This window comes from Trichosurus vulpecula, chromosome 4 (genome assembly GCF_011100635.1).
Source record: "Trichosurus vulpecula isolate mTriVul1 chromosome 4, mTriVul1.pri, whole genome shotgun sequence".
NCBI lineage: Eukaryota > Metazoa > Chordata > Mammalia > Diprotodontia > Phalangeridae > Trichosurus > Trichosurus vulpecula.
In genome coordinates, this window is record NC_050576.1 from 166,222,441 (window position 1) to 166,239,610 (window position 17,170).

Below are 17,170 nucleotides of genomic sequence, written 5' to 3' on the forward strand. Positions count from 1 at the left end.
CATTTTTTTAAAAAGGAAGAGAACATATAGAAGAGAAGAGAAGGAGGCTCAGAGGGAAACACAGACAAGGAAGACAGTTTTGAAAGGAACATGATGAATTTATCACATTCTCTTTTAAAAGGGCAAGTTGTAAAAAACGGAGATTTGCAATTTCATATGCAATCCTCTTTCTGCTCTACTTTGTATATGGAAAGGTTTCATCCCCTATGGGAAGCCTTTCCTGGTCCCCCAGTTGTTAGTGCTTTCTACTTCCTCAAATTAGGCTGCATTTCTTTATCTGTGAACATGTTCATTTTCCCCTTGTAGAATGTCAGCTCTCTGAGGATAAGCACTGTTTTTCATTTTGTCTTTGTTTCCTCAGTATCTAGCATAAGTATTTGTACATAGTAGGTCATCCCATAACATACCAGCTGAGGTCTGCAGAAAAGAGTTGAGAGAGAGAGAGAGAGAGAGAGAGAGAGAGAGAGAGAGAGAGAGGGAGAGGGAGGGAGGGAGAGAGGGAGGGGGGAGGGATGAAGGAAGGAAGGAAGGAAGGAAGGAAGGAAGGAAGGAAGGAAGGAAGGAAGGAAGGAAGGAAAGAAGGAAGGAGGGAGGGAAGGAGAGAAGGAAAGAAGGAAGGCAGGAAGGCAGGAAGGAAAACAGGAAAGAAAAATAAAATTTCAGGAAAAAAAAATTTTAAGGTGAGGGAAGGGAAAATGTTCCAGAGGAAGAATGGCACCAAGACCAGTAGGGATCACATAATACACCAGTTGAGGTCTGTAGAAAGAAAAAAAGATAATTTTTAGGGGGAAAAAATTTTTTAAGGCAAGGAAAGGGAAGCTGTTCCAGAGGACATGCGGAAAACAATGCCAAGACCAATGAGAGTCCTGTGACACACTCTTGCTGAATGAAGTCACACTGAAATTCAGCACTGAGACAAATACAGAATAGACAAAGATGAGGTTTGGCAAGACAGGTGGTGACTGATTCCTTTGGCTGAATCCACAGTGGTCAGGGAGGATCACCCATGTCTGGAGAACTTTAGCGCAGCATTAGCTCCAGGACACATCCCTGCCAAAAACGCCACAGTCTAACATAGAGAGCCATGGAGAGCTTGGAGAGACGGGGTCATATACTCCCTCACTGCTTCAGTTCACTCCCAGCCACCCACCGCATTTGAGTTTGCATTGGGATTTCCTCTGGCTCCAAGTTCCTTTACCTCACCACCCTCTCTCCTCAGCTCCCCCATAATCTGTTCGGGGTTTTCACATCTGGAAGTAAATCTATTCCTAGGGTTTGTGGTTGTTGTTTGTCCTTTGTTCTAAAAGAGAACCATGACATCAGGAAGGTGATACCATGACTTGCAAGTGAATTAGATTTAAATGAGAGAGGGGTGTACAAAATCACCAGCCTCACTTTCTCCTCTGTACCCATCTGGGTCCTGTGGTGAGATACAGATCAGGACCACTGATGTCCCCAATCCCTAAGGTTTAGAAAGACAGGATGGCCAGGTTGGCCCCTTTCACAATGACAGCCAATCAAGGCAGGCATTCTGAAAGTAAGGGATTTTCCTCAGATTTTCAGGAACTTTTCTTGCTTTTTTTTTTTTACTTCCAGCAAAGCACCATAAGCCTCCTAAAGGAGGTTACACAAAGATCACTGTGACCCATCCCCAAATCCCACCTTCCTTCCCCTCCCCTCATGCCTGAGCCAATGAACCACAGCCACTAATGGACCCTAAAAACCAGGAGGGCCCAGACTTGTATGTCCATGCATAGGCCCTTAGACACACAAACCTCTCTCTTCCTTCTCCTGATTTTTTTCTTTGACCTTAACAATTGACCTTAACAATAACTAAAGTAAAGCACATGAGCACATGCAAACAGCCCAATAACTGACAGCTTGGGCGGTGGGGGGGGGGGGGGGAAGCGGGCATGGGGAAAAGAAGGCAGTGTGGTGCAGTGGTTAGATTTGGAATCAAAAGAACACCAGTTCCATTCCTGGTTCTGCCACACATTAAATGCATGACAACCTTGGACCAGCCACCTCTGTAGGTCTCAAGCTATTCCTTTATAAAATGAGGGTGGTGGACTGGATGGTCTGGCAGCTCTAGAGCTGAGTTCGTAACCTTCAAGGACTTAAGTCTCCTATGTCAGGAACTCAAACCATCATATGTTATAGGGCCTTCAGGGCCCTTCCCAACCTGGTCCGTTCCTACTTTTCTAGTCTCCTTACATTTCACTCCTCTCTGCCTTCTCTACAAACCAGTGGGCCGCCTTGCTGATTCCCTCACACAGTACTTCATCTCCCAACTCTGAGACATTTCACTGGCCACCCATCATGGAGGCCTGGAATGCGCTCTTTCTTTGTCTCTATCCTGGCTTCCTTCAAGATGGTTCAAATGCCATCTTCTGCAAGAGGCTTTTATTGCCATCACTCCCACCTACCCCCTTCCCCCTTCCCCATGCTGGTGCCTTTCCTCTGGGGTTACCTCCATTTACATGGCATATATCTTGTATATACACAATTGTTTGTGTGCCATTTCTCCCCATTAGAATCTGAGCTCCTTGAGAATTGGGGCTGTCTTTTCCCTTTCTTCATATCCTAAGCGCTTAAGCAGTTGCTGGCATATAGTAGGTGCTTAATACTTCCATATTGATTGATTGGAGCTAGGAGTCTTATAGGTCCTTGTTGGACCTTTTTAACAATTTTAAATAGTTTTAGCATTTTAATAGTTGAGGAAACTGAGGTCCATTGAGGTTAAATAACCAACTTAAAGTTATCCAGGTAATAATCGACAGAACTGAGATTTGAACCCACATTCTAGTGTAGAGGAACAGTTCTCTTCATTTCTCTCCCAGGCTGGCAGCTCCCAAGCCTCAGCCACTGGGGTTAACTAAATGATCCTTTAATACACAAAGAAAGCCCAAAGAGCTTAACTTCCACCCAGCCACAGAGGGCCGAGCAGCCCAGCTAATGCCGGCCCTGAATCCTGTTCTCTATTATTGCGTCTGAAAATCTTTTAAAATTTCACACAATTTCCTGCACAGCAGTGTACGTCGTAATGCTGGGAACCAAGACGGCTCAGTAATTGGGACTGTTGTGGGGCAGAGTCCAAAGCAATTAATCCAGCCTCCTTCCTTGTTTGCGCCAGGATAAGTCTGACAGGGTGGAGAGTAATTGGAAAGGAGCGGCCTCTATCCCCTACTCTAAATTAATATTTTCCTGTCCTGATTTAATTCCGCCCGGGAACAGTGACACAGAGACACGCCGTGTCAAGCACTAAGTAATCTACTGCCAGCCACCTTAGGAGACAAAACTTTTTTTTCCCTTTCCTTTCTTTTTGATGTTGGGGGGAAGGTTCTCAGGGTTTAGAGCTGGAAGGGACCTTAAAGAACCTCTTTCAAATCCTGTAATTTTCCAGAGGAGGAAACTGAGGCCCCAAGAAGTACCTAACACACTGCAGAGTATATAATAGGTCCTCCTAAAGGCTTGTGGAGCAGATAAAAATGTGATCATGAGATTTTCCAGACCCGCTCCCTCTCCCTCCTTAACTCTCTGGCATAGGATTAGAACTAGAAGATCCCTTAGAGCCCATTTCATCCAACCCCCTCATTTTATATGTAACACCACCTCTGGGGCTCCTTCCCCAACTTCCACTGGAATGGGAACTGGGTCCCCAGAGAGTGACTGATACAGAAAGGCTATGGGCTTCTAGTGGTGTCACTCAGGAGCCCCTAGTAGTGGGCTTCCCATTAACAGTATTTGGCTAGACTTCAACTGGCTTTTAGAAAAGATATTGATCAAGATGGTACGGTAAAAAAGTTGGTATCATACATTTCCCCCAAAGCCTGGGGCACACTCTAACATATATACATATATGTGTGTGTGTGTGTACATATATACACACATACATACACATACATATATACACATACTTATCTACATATACATTTATACGTGTATATGTATGTGTACATATGTGTGTATATATATTTGTGTGTGTGTGTGTGTGTGTGTGTGTGTGTGTGTGTGTGTGTAGGGGCCATCTCCAGTCCTCTTGATCTATATCTTACCACTGGGCCCAGAAGGCTCCAGAGGAGAAAGTGAGGCTGGTGACTTTGCACAGCCCTCCCTCACTTAGATCCAATTCACTTGCAAGTCATGACATCACTTCTCTGATGTCACAGTCCTCTTCCAGAACAAAGAACAACAATAAATATATACGCCCAAAGGGAAAATGGAAGCAAATTTAAATTACAATGGTACTGATATACATCACTACCATTGTACTTTAAAAGTACAAAGACAAAGGTGGCAAAGGAGTTAGCAGAAACACTTTCTTGTGTCCACAGATGGCATTCTTCTCTAGCACCAGCTGTTCTTGAAGAGGCTTCCTCTTTGGCCTGCCTATCTTTCCTTATCAGACTAGGTCCATGTTTGTCCCAGTTGGATGTATTATCTTCTACTAGTCCAGTTTCTCTAAAAACATGGTCAATAGAAGGCAAAGGGGAGAGAGAAAGTATCTTCCACCCCTAGTGACTCCCTCTCAGGAACTCGTCTCAAACTAGAATCCTCCCAGGGAGGCTTTTTCTACTGGTTCTGAGCTCACTTATAGACTGACTGTCACTTTTATACATAAGCCCAGAGGTATCACTTGATCTCGACCAAACACAAGATGTTCCCTATGTGACATCATCTGCCTTTCATCCAATGACCAAAACCCTATAGTCTTCTCAATTTGACTAAGGACTTGGTCCCACTTAGTTTACACCTTTAATTGATTGGTTCAATCAGTGTGTCTGGGTTTTTTGTGATTACATCAGTGGGGGTGGGGGGGAAGGGAAAATAATCCCCTACATCCAAATGAAAATATCTGGGGCCCAATGAATTTAAATGACTTACCTAAGGTCACATAGGTAGTAATGGCAGAGGTGGGCTTTGAACCCAGGTTCATCTGACTCCAACTTCATTGCTCTTTCTACCATGTTACATAAACTGCCTCTACAGAGGCAGGTTCGGAGAAGATGGAGGCTGGTTGGACTAAGCCTCCGTTCAACATGAAGATTCTATGATTCCTTTTAACTCCTTATCCCCAATACCACTCTATATCCACTAATTGTGTCATAGGATTTTAGAGCTAAATGAGAACACAGAGATAATCTAACCCAACTCCTTTATTTTGCAGATCAGGAAACTGAGGCCCAAAGCATGAAAGTAACTTGCCCATAGCTTTCTCTATAGTAACTAGTAGAGCTGAGATTCAAACCCAGGTCCTCTGATTTCGGATTGAGGTAAGGGAGGTGGGGTGGAGCACATCTTTTTACTATACCACATCATAGCACTCTGACTCTCATTCAGTAGCCATAGATCAGCCTGCGTAATTTATGCGCATGTGTGCGCACGCACACACACACATACAAACACACACACACACACACAACTTCTCTAAAATAAAATTTTTAAAAATAGCAGACAAATGAGCCAAGGCTAACACAGGCCAAGAAACAACATTTCTTGTCAAGTCTCAGGGACACTATGAAAATACAAAACTGAAGGGAAGCGAGAAAGAGGGAGAAAAATCCAACATTAAATCAAATCAGTAGGAGAGTAATAGCTAAACTCTTTCTTACTTGTAACACTCAATTCATGCAGTCAATATGGTTGGGAATGAATGAGTAGACATACTCTGAGCACAAATCTAAATTCAATATACATATCTTTATCCAAATCCCTACCAATCAAACCTACCAATAAGGGCAAGGCTGCTTCTAACCCAGCAGCCTCTCATGCCCAGGCATTGAAGGAGTGAGAAAAATGCCAAACTTGTCAAAGACCTGGGTTCAGATTCAGGTTGTCATTTGGTACCAGTATGACATTGGGAAAGTCATTCCCTTTACCCTGGGTCTCAGTTTCCTTCTCTGTTAAATCTGCATCATATGCTTTCTAAGGTTGTACAAGCTGATTTTTAATCACATTACATTTGGCATTTACATATAACATTTAAGATACCTTCCAGCTCCAAATACCTAATATCTAGGAATGGACATGGAATGGAGGTGGGACAGCCTTTAGAATCATAGAATCTTGGGGTTGGATGGAACCTAGGAGATTATCTAGCCCAACCAACCCTTCCATCACCTGGACCCTCCCAACCCACTTGCTGGGAGACTGTAGAGTCATCTCAGTAATGATGCCATTGCCCCTAGTCTTACAGAGACTTTATAGTCTTTTTAAAGATCATAAGGGCCAGCTGGGTGGTGAAGCGGACAGAGCACCAGGCCTGGAGTCAGGATGCCAATTCGAATTCAGTCCCAGACATTTACTAGCTATGTGACCCTGGACAAGTCACTTAACTCTGGTTGCCTCAGTTTCCTCCTCTGTAAAATGAGCCAGAGAAGGAAATGGCAAACTACTCCAGTATGTTTGACAAGAAAACCCCAAATGGGGTCATAGAGAGTCAGACATGACTGAAACCTTTGAACAACAACAAAAGATCGTAAGAGATCATGTTGATTATAAAAATCGGAATTAGAAGGGACCTAAAAAGTCATCTATTCCAGGGATTCTTGAATTGTTTTGTGTCCTGGTTCCCTTTGGCAGTCTGGTGAAGCCTACAGACCCCTTCTTAGAATCATATTGTTTTTTCAATTCATATTTAAAGGATAGGATGAATGTCAGTTAGAGGTTAATGAAAATAAAGATGTGATTTTTAGCCATCCAATTTTAAAGATTCCCTGAAATCTACCCACAGATCCCTTGGAGGTGGAGACCCCTTCAGATCTAGCCCAATCCCCTCATTTTGCAGAAGAGGAGACTAAGTTCTAAAAGGATAAATGACAACATAACAGAATCAGAACCCATGTCCCTTGACCACACATCCAGTTCTCTCTCCAGCATAAAAAAGGACAAATTCCAGATGTGCTATAAGAACCATACAAAGGAGCACACATCACCTATGTGGAGGATTGACTAGTTGTGAAGTCATCACAGAGTTCCTATTCATCCCCATCTCTCTCAACCTTCTCTTCTTGGTCTCTTTCCCCACATGGGGATCCCCTCTTACTGTCTCCCTCACCCTAATCGCATCCCCTAGTCTCATCAATTCTACTCCTCTGCAGCCCCTCGGTACTAAGGGATTTGGGGTGTCACCTCTCAGATTGCCTTTCTGATTCCAGAAGTGTCACAAGATGGAGGCCTGGGGAAGAGAGCTTGGCATCCTCCAAGTTGGCTTAAGATCTGACCTCTCCAACCTTGAGGTTCTGTGGTTCTAGAGACAGATAGCTTGAGAACTCCTCAAAGGCAGGGACTGTCCTATGTGTTTCCCACCACATAGTGCAATACCTGACACGTAATAGGTGTTTAATAAATGCTTATTAACTGAATGACATAAACAAAAATAGTTCACAGTTATAGCAAGTTTTAATGTTTCCAGAATCAATTCCTCAAAACAAGATAAGGAAACTGAGAATAAGATAAATTAAATGATTTGCTCAAGGTTTCAAGTCATAGATTTAGAACTGGATGGCCCTTAGAGGGCATCAAGGGAAAACTCCCTTGTTCTATAGTTGAGGGAACACACTCAGACACAGAGAGGTTAAGTGATTAGCCTGGGGTCATATAACTGTTGCGTGTCTGAAGCAAGATTTGAACCCAAGTCTTCCTGACCCCCAGATCCAGGGCTCTATCCACTATTTTACCACAACACGCTAAAGCCAGAATTCTAACCCCGGGTTTAACAAGAGCCGTAACTAGGAATTTTGTGAGCAGGGCAGGCAATGTGTCCCTGGGCCAAATAATGTGAAAGATGCCTGCAAGTGTTGCTAGGGATGCTACTAAAAGTGGTAGTTCAGTCGCATCCTATTCTTCATGTCCTCATTTGGGTTTTTTTTGGAGGGGGGAAGGCAGGGCTAAGTGACGTGCCCCAGGTCACACAGCTAGTGTGTCAAGTGTCTGAGGCCGGATTTGAACTCAGGTCCTCCTGTCTCCAGGGCCAGTGCTCTGCTCACTGAGCTACCTAGCTGCCCCAGCATTTGGAGTTTTCTTGGCAAAGATACTGGAGTGGTTTGTCATTTCCTTCTCTGGCTCATTTTACAGATAAAGAACCGAGACAAACAGGGTTGAGTGACTTACCCAGGGTCACACAGGTAGGAAGTGTCTGAGGCCAGATTTGAACTCAGGAAGATGAAGCCTGGTACTCTTGCACCACCTATCTGTATAAGCACAGGAAGTAAACTTGAGGTACAGTCACTATGCTTCATCTGCTGTCTACTATTCTAAATTATTTTGTTAACTAGATACTAAGCATAGTTGTTTCTAAGCTGCTAGCTGCTAAATGGAATGGGACAAGGGGTCTCTAGTGGAGCACCCCAGGGATCTGTGCTTGGCTCTCTGCTAGTGGGTATCTTTATCAGTGACTCTAATAAAGGCATAGTTCACATGCTCATCAAATTCAGGGATGACACAAAGCTGGCGAGGATTGCTAACCCATTGGGTGACAGAGTCAGGGTCTGACAATCAGCTAAATCTAACAAGATGAAACTGAATAGAGATACAATTGGGGACATGAAATCAGCTTCATATGTATGGCATGCTGCTAGAGGGCAGTTGTTCAGAAAAAGATCTGGGGGTTTTAATGAGCCACAAGTTCAATATGTGTCAACAGTGTGATGTGGCAGCTAAGAAAGCAAATGCCATCCTGGGCAAAAAGGGCATCGCAGGACATAACTTTCAGGAATGGGGAGCTGATGGCCCCATCAGACCTCACCTGGAGTTTTATGTTCAATTCTAAGCACCACAGTTTGAGAAGCATATTCCCTGGCTTCATTTAAGTCTCAGGTAGTATCCCATCTTTTGCAAGAAACCTTTCCCAACTGCTATTAGTTCTTAATTATTAATTATTTCTTGTTTTTCCTGTACATAACTTGTTTGTATATACTTGTTTGCACGTTGTCTCTATCCATTAGATTATGAATTCCTTGAGAGCGGGAGACTGTCTTTTGCCATTCTTTGTATCCCCAAAACTTAGCCCAGGGCTTGACACATAATAGGGGCTTAATAAATATTTGTTGACTAAGTTACAGATGAGTTGCCAATCTATATTAGTAGAAAGTGTTTTCATTTTAGGAGTTCCTTAATTGAAGAAATAACAGATCTAGACCCATCCCTTCCAAATATAAATGGGCTATATCTTAAATAATATGAGGGATAAAAAAAACTTATGAGGCAGCTAGGTGAGACAGAGGATAGAGCTCTGAGGTCAGGAAGATTCATCTTTCTGAATTCTAATCTAGCCTCAGACACTTTACTAGCTATGTGACCCTGGCTAAGTCACTTAACCCTATTTGCCTCAGTTTCCTCACCTGTTAAAAATGAGCTGGAGAAGGAAATGGCAAACCACTCTAGTATCTTTGCCAAGAAAACCCCAAATGGGGTCACAAAGAGTCATATATGACTGAAAACAACTGAACAACAAAACAAAATTTATATAAGAAACGGTCCTTGCATTAATAGAGCTTACAATCTAGTAGACTTTCATCTGGTTAAAAAAAAAATCAACAATCCATGCCTCCTGTACATGGCAGGGGCCATAGTAGATAGAGTAATAAACTTGGAATCAAAAAGACTTGAGTTCAGATCCTGCCTCAGGCACTTTCTACCCATGTGACTCTTTATCAAGCCATTTCACTTTTGTCTGCCCTCAATTTCAATCTGTAAAATGGAATGATAATAGCACTTACTCCACAGAGCTGCTATGAGGATCGCATGAGATAATAGATGTAAAGAGCTTTGCAAACCTTGAAAAACTCTGTGAGTACTTGCTATTGTTAAATATCAGCTATTAATAGAATTAAATGATTAATTATTGTTCATAATATTAATATCAGACAACCCAAGAGCTGCCATGGTATCCATGGAATAAAAAACAACCTAGAGCAAGGCTTCCAGAACATGGGGGAAAAGTAGACAAGAGCCCCACCAGATGAGAAGATGCAAATAGATTGTGACCTGTGCTGTTGGACCGAATATCTACTTTAGCGGGATCAGAATCCATCAGAGTTAGAGCTGAGATTTACAGAACCTCACCTCAGGTAATCCTCTGCAAGGTAACATGATTTGCTAATCAGGCTGTGAGTATCAGGGCAAAAAGCTTAAACCCAGGCCCTTTTGGCTTAATAATACCAATAACTAGCATTTATAAAATGCTTTAAGTTTTGTGAAGAGCTATACAATTTTATTTCATTTGATCCTCACAACAATTCTGGGAGGTGGGTGCTGTTTTACAGTTTCATCCCTATTTTACAGTTGAGGAATTTGAGGCAAACAGGTCATAAATCATTTATGACTTGCCCATGTTCATATGGTTAGTGTAAGAAGGCAGATTTGAACTCCGGTCTTCTTGACTCTGGGCCCAGCAATCTACCCACAATGCCATCTAGCTACCTAGTCACCTCATCCCTTACTAAGTCACCTGCCTTAGGAAGACTAGCACTCTTTCTACTGTGCCATGTTCCCCCAATGTTCCCCTTTGCAAAGTGGGAGTAACCACTTTGCATGAGTGTGTGTGGGGAGATGTTGAAGGCAAAAGAAGAAAATAGATTTGAAAGTTCTTTGAGTAAAAAGGAAAGAGACACAGTCCGACATAACAGACTGGATGAAGAGGTGACCTCCTAGTCAAGAAGACTTGGATTGGAGGTCTGCCTTAGGTGCATAATGTCTGTGTGGCCCTGGGGAAATCATTTGACCTCTCAGTAGACCAGGCAACTTTCAAAGCTCATGGACCATAGATGTAGACCTAGAAAGACCCTCAGAGGCTATCAAATCATCTCCCTCATTTAATCGATGAAGAAAGCAAGGTACATAGAGGTCAACTGAGTTGTCCAGAGTCACTCAGCTTCTAAGCTGCTGAGGTAGGATTTGAACCCAGGTCTTCTTGACCCTGTCTAGTGCCCTATTTACTATGCCATCTTGTGTGTGTACGTATGTACGCATGCACATACATGCATGCCATGCCATATATACACACATATATACACATACATGTGTGTATATATGCCAGTATATATCTATATTTACATACATATACATGTGTTGCAGAAGAGTGCTCCTAGATACTGTTAGAGAACTCATCAAGAGTTCCCTTTACCAATGAAATACCAGACAATGCAAAAAAAAAAAGTGAAAAGCAGAGTATATGAAAGATACAGGTATGTCCTGTTTTAAGAAAAAAGTAGGAATCTGATTATTTTTAGTTGACCTGTAAGTCGAAAGACCTGGGTTCTAGTCCCTAGTTGCTGAAATACCTGAGCCTGAATGTCCTCATCTGTAACATGGAGACAGCAATAGCTCTCCTCCCTGCCTCAGTGCTGCTCCGATGACCCAATAAGAGAAAGCATTCAGAAGTGCTCGTGAACATGGGCACTCCACAAACGTGCTGGCGGCCCTCCTCGACCTCTCCTGACATCTCAAGGATACCAGAGGAGCACTCAATCTGTCAGCATGTCATCCCCTGCCCTGCCCGCATGACCAGCTTCCTTCTCTTCCAGTCATTTATTTCCCTGATGACATCCTTTTCCCAAGTTCTTGTTTGTTATTCATTGCAGCCCACAGCTTTCCTTTGGCCTCTGTGTGAAACTCACCTTTATTCTTCAGACACTATTGTGTTCCAAGTGTCTAAGTCATATTGGTATTAGAAAGGCAAATCTTTGTTTCCAGGAGAAATCTGGAGTCATTAAAGAGACTGCAAATTCCTGAATGTAAGTATAAGCATAAGGGATAAGAACAGCAGCTCATTTTTTTATAGTTCTTTGCAGTTTACAAAGTACTTTCCTTCTAACAATCAATCAACAAACAGGTATTTATGAAGTGCCTACTATGCGCCAGACACTGTGCTAATTGCTGAGAACATGAAGAAAAACAGTTGTGTTTCCCCATTTTACAGATGAGTAAAGTGAGCTTTAGGGAAGCTAAGTGACTCTCCCAAAGTCACACAGCCTAGTAAGGGGCGGAGTGGGAGCTAGAACCCAAATCTTTTGATGCTAAGTTCACTGTGATTTCCATTCCATTAATCCAGAAAAACAAAAAATATGGTTGGGGCTAGAGTAAGAGAGGATGATGACTCATATTACATCCTTTAAATAGCTGCTTCTGTGGAGCACTTAACTGTCTCCTCCATTCTGATATAATCTCCTTGAGGGCAGGGACCTTTATAGCCATCTGAAGGCAAAGATTCTTTTTTCTTTTTCTTTCTTTCTCTGTCTCTTTTTTCCTTTTTTCTTTTTTTTTGTATCACCAGAGCCTAATGATTGTTAGATCATTGAAAGAAAGACTAATTCCAAGGCAGGGGTGGGGCATAGACAGAAGAATACTGGAAGGATAGATGATTCTATCATATAGAACTTCTTCCCACTCTCTCCAGCTCTCAATCAATAAACATTTATTAAGTGTGTACCATGTGCCAAGCGATGTGTTAAACTCTCATCCTATAGATGATTTAGCAAATAAGTCCAAGGGCTTTATCATTGGAAAATAGAAATCAAGTTACTTGTCCAGGATCATATAGCTAGAGTCAGGGGTGGGATTTGGACCCATATCTTCACCTGACTTCAGGCTCAGCACTCTATCCACTACTCCACAGTGCCTCAGAAGGAACAGAAAAGGCAGAGAAATTTAAACCCCAAAAGTTTGAGGTCTTTGGACCTCGAATGGCAGAGTCATTGGAAATTAAGTCAGAGCTCCTCTGGGATGAATGCAGAGACTGGTGGGAAAAGAGGATTCAAGGTACAACTACATACAAAGTGGATTTGTACCATCCCTACTATCAATTTCCCCACTTCTCAACTGGCCAAGCTGGGGCACTAGCTCCCTGCATCCTCCCTTAGAAAATCTTCCCAATAATTTGAGCTATCCCGAAGCTGAATGGACTGTCTCAAGCGGTAGTGGGTTCCCCACCCTTGGAGGTCTTCCAAGTAAAGGCTGGAATGACCCCCTTGTCAGGTATGTTATGTCGGGGTTTCCTTTGTGGTATGAGTTGGACCAGCTGGCCCTTCCAACCCAGATTGTGTGACATATTCTAAGGGGAGACCCATTAGCCTTGAGTCACTAAGAGCAGAGACACCTGGCCCTTCCCCTGGTTAGCATGGCTGAAACATTTACTAATTACTGCAAGTTTTTGGGTAGCTTACGCGCTCAACAGAAACTTAAGAGAGAAAAGGACATATGTATAACTGCCAGTCGTGCCAAACCACATGAATCCTTACTCCTCTTTGTGCCTTGATCTCCCCTCCATGAAAAATACCCATGGTTGGATATGCAAAGCAAACACTGGGATAGGAACCAGATGACCCGAATTTGAATCCCAGCTCCACTACTTAAAGCTCTTGTGACCTTGGACAAGTAATGTCACCTCTCTGGTCCTCAGTTTCCTCATCTGTACAGTTGGACTCATTGACCTCTAAGTTCCTTCCAGTTCTAAATCTATGATCCTATGATAATTCACTGAATCTCTCTGGGTTTTGGTTCCTTCTTCTGTAAAATGAGGAGACTGGAACAAATGGCCTCCAAGGTCCCTCCTAGTCTTTAATCTATAGATGTTTATGGTTGTTGACTAAGCTCAAGGTTTCAGGGGCAAGAAGACTAGGAGGGGAATAGCAAGGAGTAAGGTTAGGGGAGAGACCTTCTGCCTCCAGATCAAGAGAGGCCGAAGTAAAAGGACCCCAAGAAAGAAATCAAACTGTGGAGAGGGGAAAGAAAAGAACAGACTGACTCAGAGTCTAAGCCAGCTGGGTCTAGGCTTGGGGCCATTCAATGGGGACCTTTCCAAGATGAGCGGAGCAGGGGTGGGGGAACAAAAAATCATCTCGAAGGGTAGGAGCTAGTGTTTGAGGACTGCAGGTGAGGAAGCGGAGGACTAAGAGAGAAGGGGAGAAAAAATAAAAATAGAAAGGGGGTGGGGAATAAAAAGCCCTCCAGCTCTGGAATTCAAGCATCCCCTGCCTCCCGGCAGCCGCCCCGGTCCTCTTCGATTTTGATGTACAGTTTGAAACAAATCAATAGTGGTATAATAATACTCAGCACGCTGTGTAATTTTTATATCATTAGTTTTCATTTTCCGCTCCCCATGCATCAAAAAACTTACAACGGGCTCGTAAAGTTTATTTAGTATTCCATGAATTCCTAATCAGTTTCATTTCATAATGATTCAGGAGCCGCGGCTGCCTGGGCCCCCGTGTCAAAAAATCGATAAAACCAACACACTTTTCCTGATGGTGGCTGCAAAAGAATCTATTGTAGGGGAATTATGATTTATGCCCTGGCCTACACCCTGAGCAGCAGCCTCCAACCAGCTGGCTCGCGGGCTGAGATCTTCGCCAATAATGATTTATGCATCTCCTTGCAGCCCCACCCAGCCTCCCCCTTCCCCAGGGGCCTGGACACTGTGGGTGTGCAGAGGGGCCCCAAGCACCCGGTTCCACATGGCAGGTCCTCCCTCTTGACCTGTCAACCATAGAGCTTCTGCCACAGATAGTTGGGGGGGGGGGCAGGGAAGGAATGAAGCAATACCCTGGACTTGGAGGTGGAAGGGATTTTAGGGCTCATCCACTCTAACCGCCTCCGTTTACAAGTAAGGAGATCAAGGCCCAGGGAGGGGGAATGATTTGCCTAGGGTCTTGTGGGCAGGAAGTGAACCAAATGGACATTCATAACTAAGATTTCTGACCCCAAACTCACTGATCCTCTCCACTGCCAGCAGGGCAAGACTGAAGGGTAGGAATTGGGGGTGAAGTGGACAATGATCCACCTGGGGATCTAGCTGTAGCCTCTTCCTTCAGGGCACTCCCTGGAAGGACACTCACTCACCTGAGTGTGGAAGGAGAAGGGAATGATCAGAAAGGTCCAGAGGGACTCCTTCTAATCTTGGGAGAACTGGCCCATTTCCATGGATGGGGCTAGGGAAGGAACTCCCTCGGGGTTCACAGACACAGACACCCCTAGCCCTATAGATACCTTTCTAACCCATGATAAAAACGCTCTGTACTGAAACCCACCCCACCCTCCTCCCACTGCTGTCCCAGTCTTTGAGCATCTCTAGCTGTCCAAATTAAAATAGAAGGATTTTCTCTCCTCTTCCTCTACCTCTCCTCTAAATTAAATCAAGGTTAAGATACAGACCTTCCCCCAAAAACCCAAAAATTCCCAGGATGAAATGTCTACCTTTGGGTCTCTGATTCCTGGAGACAGCAAAAAGAGAAGGAAGCAGTATAAAGTAGCTGCCATCACTTGTTACTATTGCTGCCTGGCCTCCTGTCTCCCCACCCCTACCCCCACCCTTCTCTGCTCCTTAAAGGGATTTGATTTACTGGCACTATGGGAAAGATAGCCTCCCTCTGGCCCACCCAGAGAGTATCCCCATCCCCAGGGCTCTGCTTGGGGGTGATTAATAGAACCAGGAGACATGTTAATGGGCTGGGCATTAAGTCCAACAATTGGTTTAATTAACAGCAACTAAACCCAGCTCAGATAGAGAGATCTCTCAATAGGACAACTGACTACTATAGGAAGGACCTGAAGGACAACCCCCCACCCCCACCCCAGAATACCTAGGCTTACCTAAAGCGCCTAGCAATTGGAGCAGAGCCAATGGCCAAGGGGTCCTCATGGGTAAGCTCTACCCCCCGGAGGCTCTCTGACCTGAATTCTTTAGCTTCCAAACCAGTATCTCAAATGCCTAAGAAACTGAGAGGGGGAGTAGCAGGTCTTAATATCAACGGGACCCCAAAGGGCAGAAACTGGAATTTTGGGATAGAGGGGGAAGGGATCCAAATGAGGCAGCAACATTTCTTTCATTCTAAAAGTACCCAGTTTTTAGGAATAGATTCCACAATTCAGGAAATCTGTCCCTCTAACGACAACACTACCTGTTCCTGAGTGTGCTCTACTAGGGTCTTGTGGGCAGGAAGTGAACCAAATGGACATTCATAACTAATATTTCTGACCCCAAACTCACTGATCCTGTATGGCACAGGCCTCCAATGTCTCAGCCTGGGACACAGCTACCCAAACCAGGGGCCTTCTCCAATGTCCTCCCATTCCATCCTCTTGCTTCCCTCTGCTCTAGGATCAGCTTAATAGGTTGAGGATATCTTCAGTGTCCATGGTAAGAACCTGGCCACTATCAATCTAATGCCCTCGACAGGTCTTCTCTTACCCCCTACCCCAAAGGGCAAACAGCCTGAAGTCTGCCCCTGTCATTCCCACTCTCCCCCCCCCACACAGGTTCTATTGTTCTTTGGAACTTATGTGGAAGAAAGACGGTGGTGGAAAGTCTGCTTCTACGTCTCCAAGGACCGTGGGAGAGGGGGCAAAAAAAATAAGGAAAACAAAGCTTCTCCTTGCTTAGGACTAAGGAGCAGAAACCTGGGTGTTTTGCTCAAGCAACCCAGACGAGTCCCTGATTGTCCAAGTAAGGCCTCTATTACTGCTGATGAATGGGGGTCAGGGACTAGGAATCTCTGCTAGGGGGGAGGGAAGCAATGGGGGAGATGGGAGGAAGAGGTGTCCCTCCCCAGAGTCCCCTCCTCTCCTCCACTCTGATCCACTTCCAAAAGGGCAGTGATCAAAAGCCACGGCTATCACTACCACCTCCACCCCCAAAGGAAGACAAAAAAAGGCTGCTGCTTTGCTAGACTGCCTTTTTTCCCTTCCCCTGCAAGGTGAATGTAAGTCACATGGGGTCAGATACACTTCCCCAAAACACAAGAACCTAAACCTTGTCCTTCAGGAAATAAAAGAAAACATCTTATTTCAACCAGGCTTCCTCTTTGTTCTGATTTAATTTTTTTTCCTTCTTGGTCCAGTTAGTGATAAGAAAAAGAAGGGAGAGAGAGAGAGAGAGAGAGAGAGAGAGAGAGAGAGAGAGAGAGAAAGAGAGAGAGAGAGAGATAGAAAAAATAGACAAGTAGAGATGAGCTATTTTAGCCCTTTCACCCTACTGGGGAGATTCAAATATCTGGAGAAATTACCCCCTTTTCCTAATCTTGCTTCCCAAGGCCAGAACTCTCTCTGCAGGCTACATCTCCACCCTGAATATTGCAGTCTTCCTCACCCTTTTCTTCCCTCCTCAGCCCTGTTTCCCCCATACACAATGCTATGAGCTTTTTCATTATCCCTGGGGGCTGTGTGACCATCATTG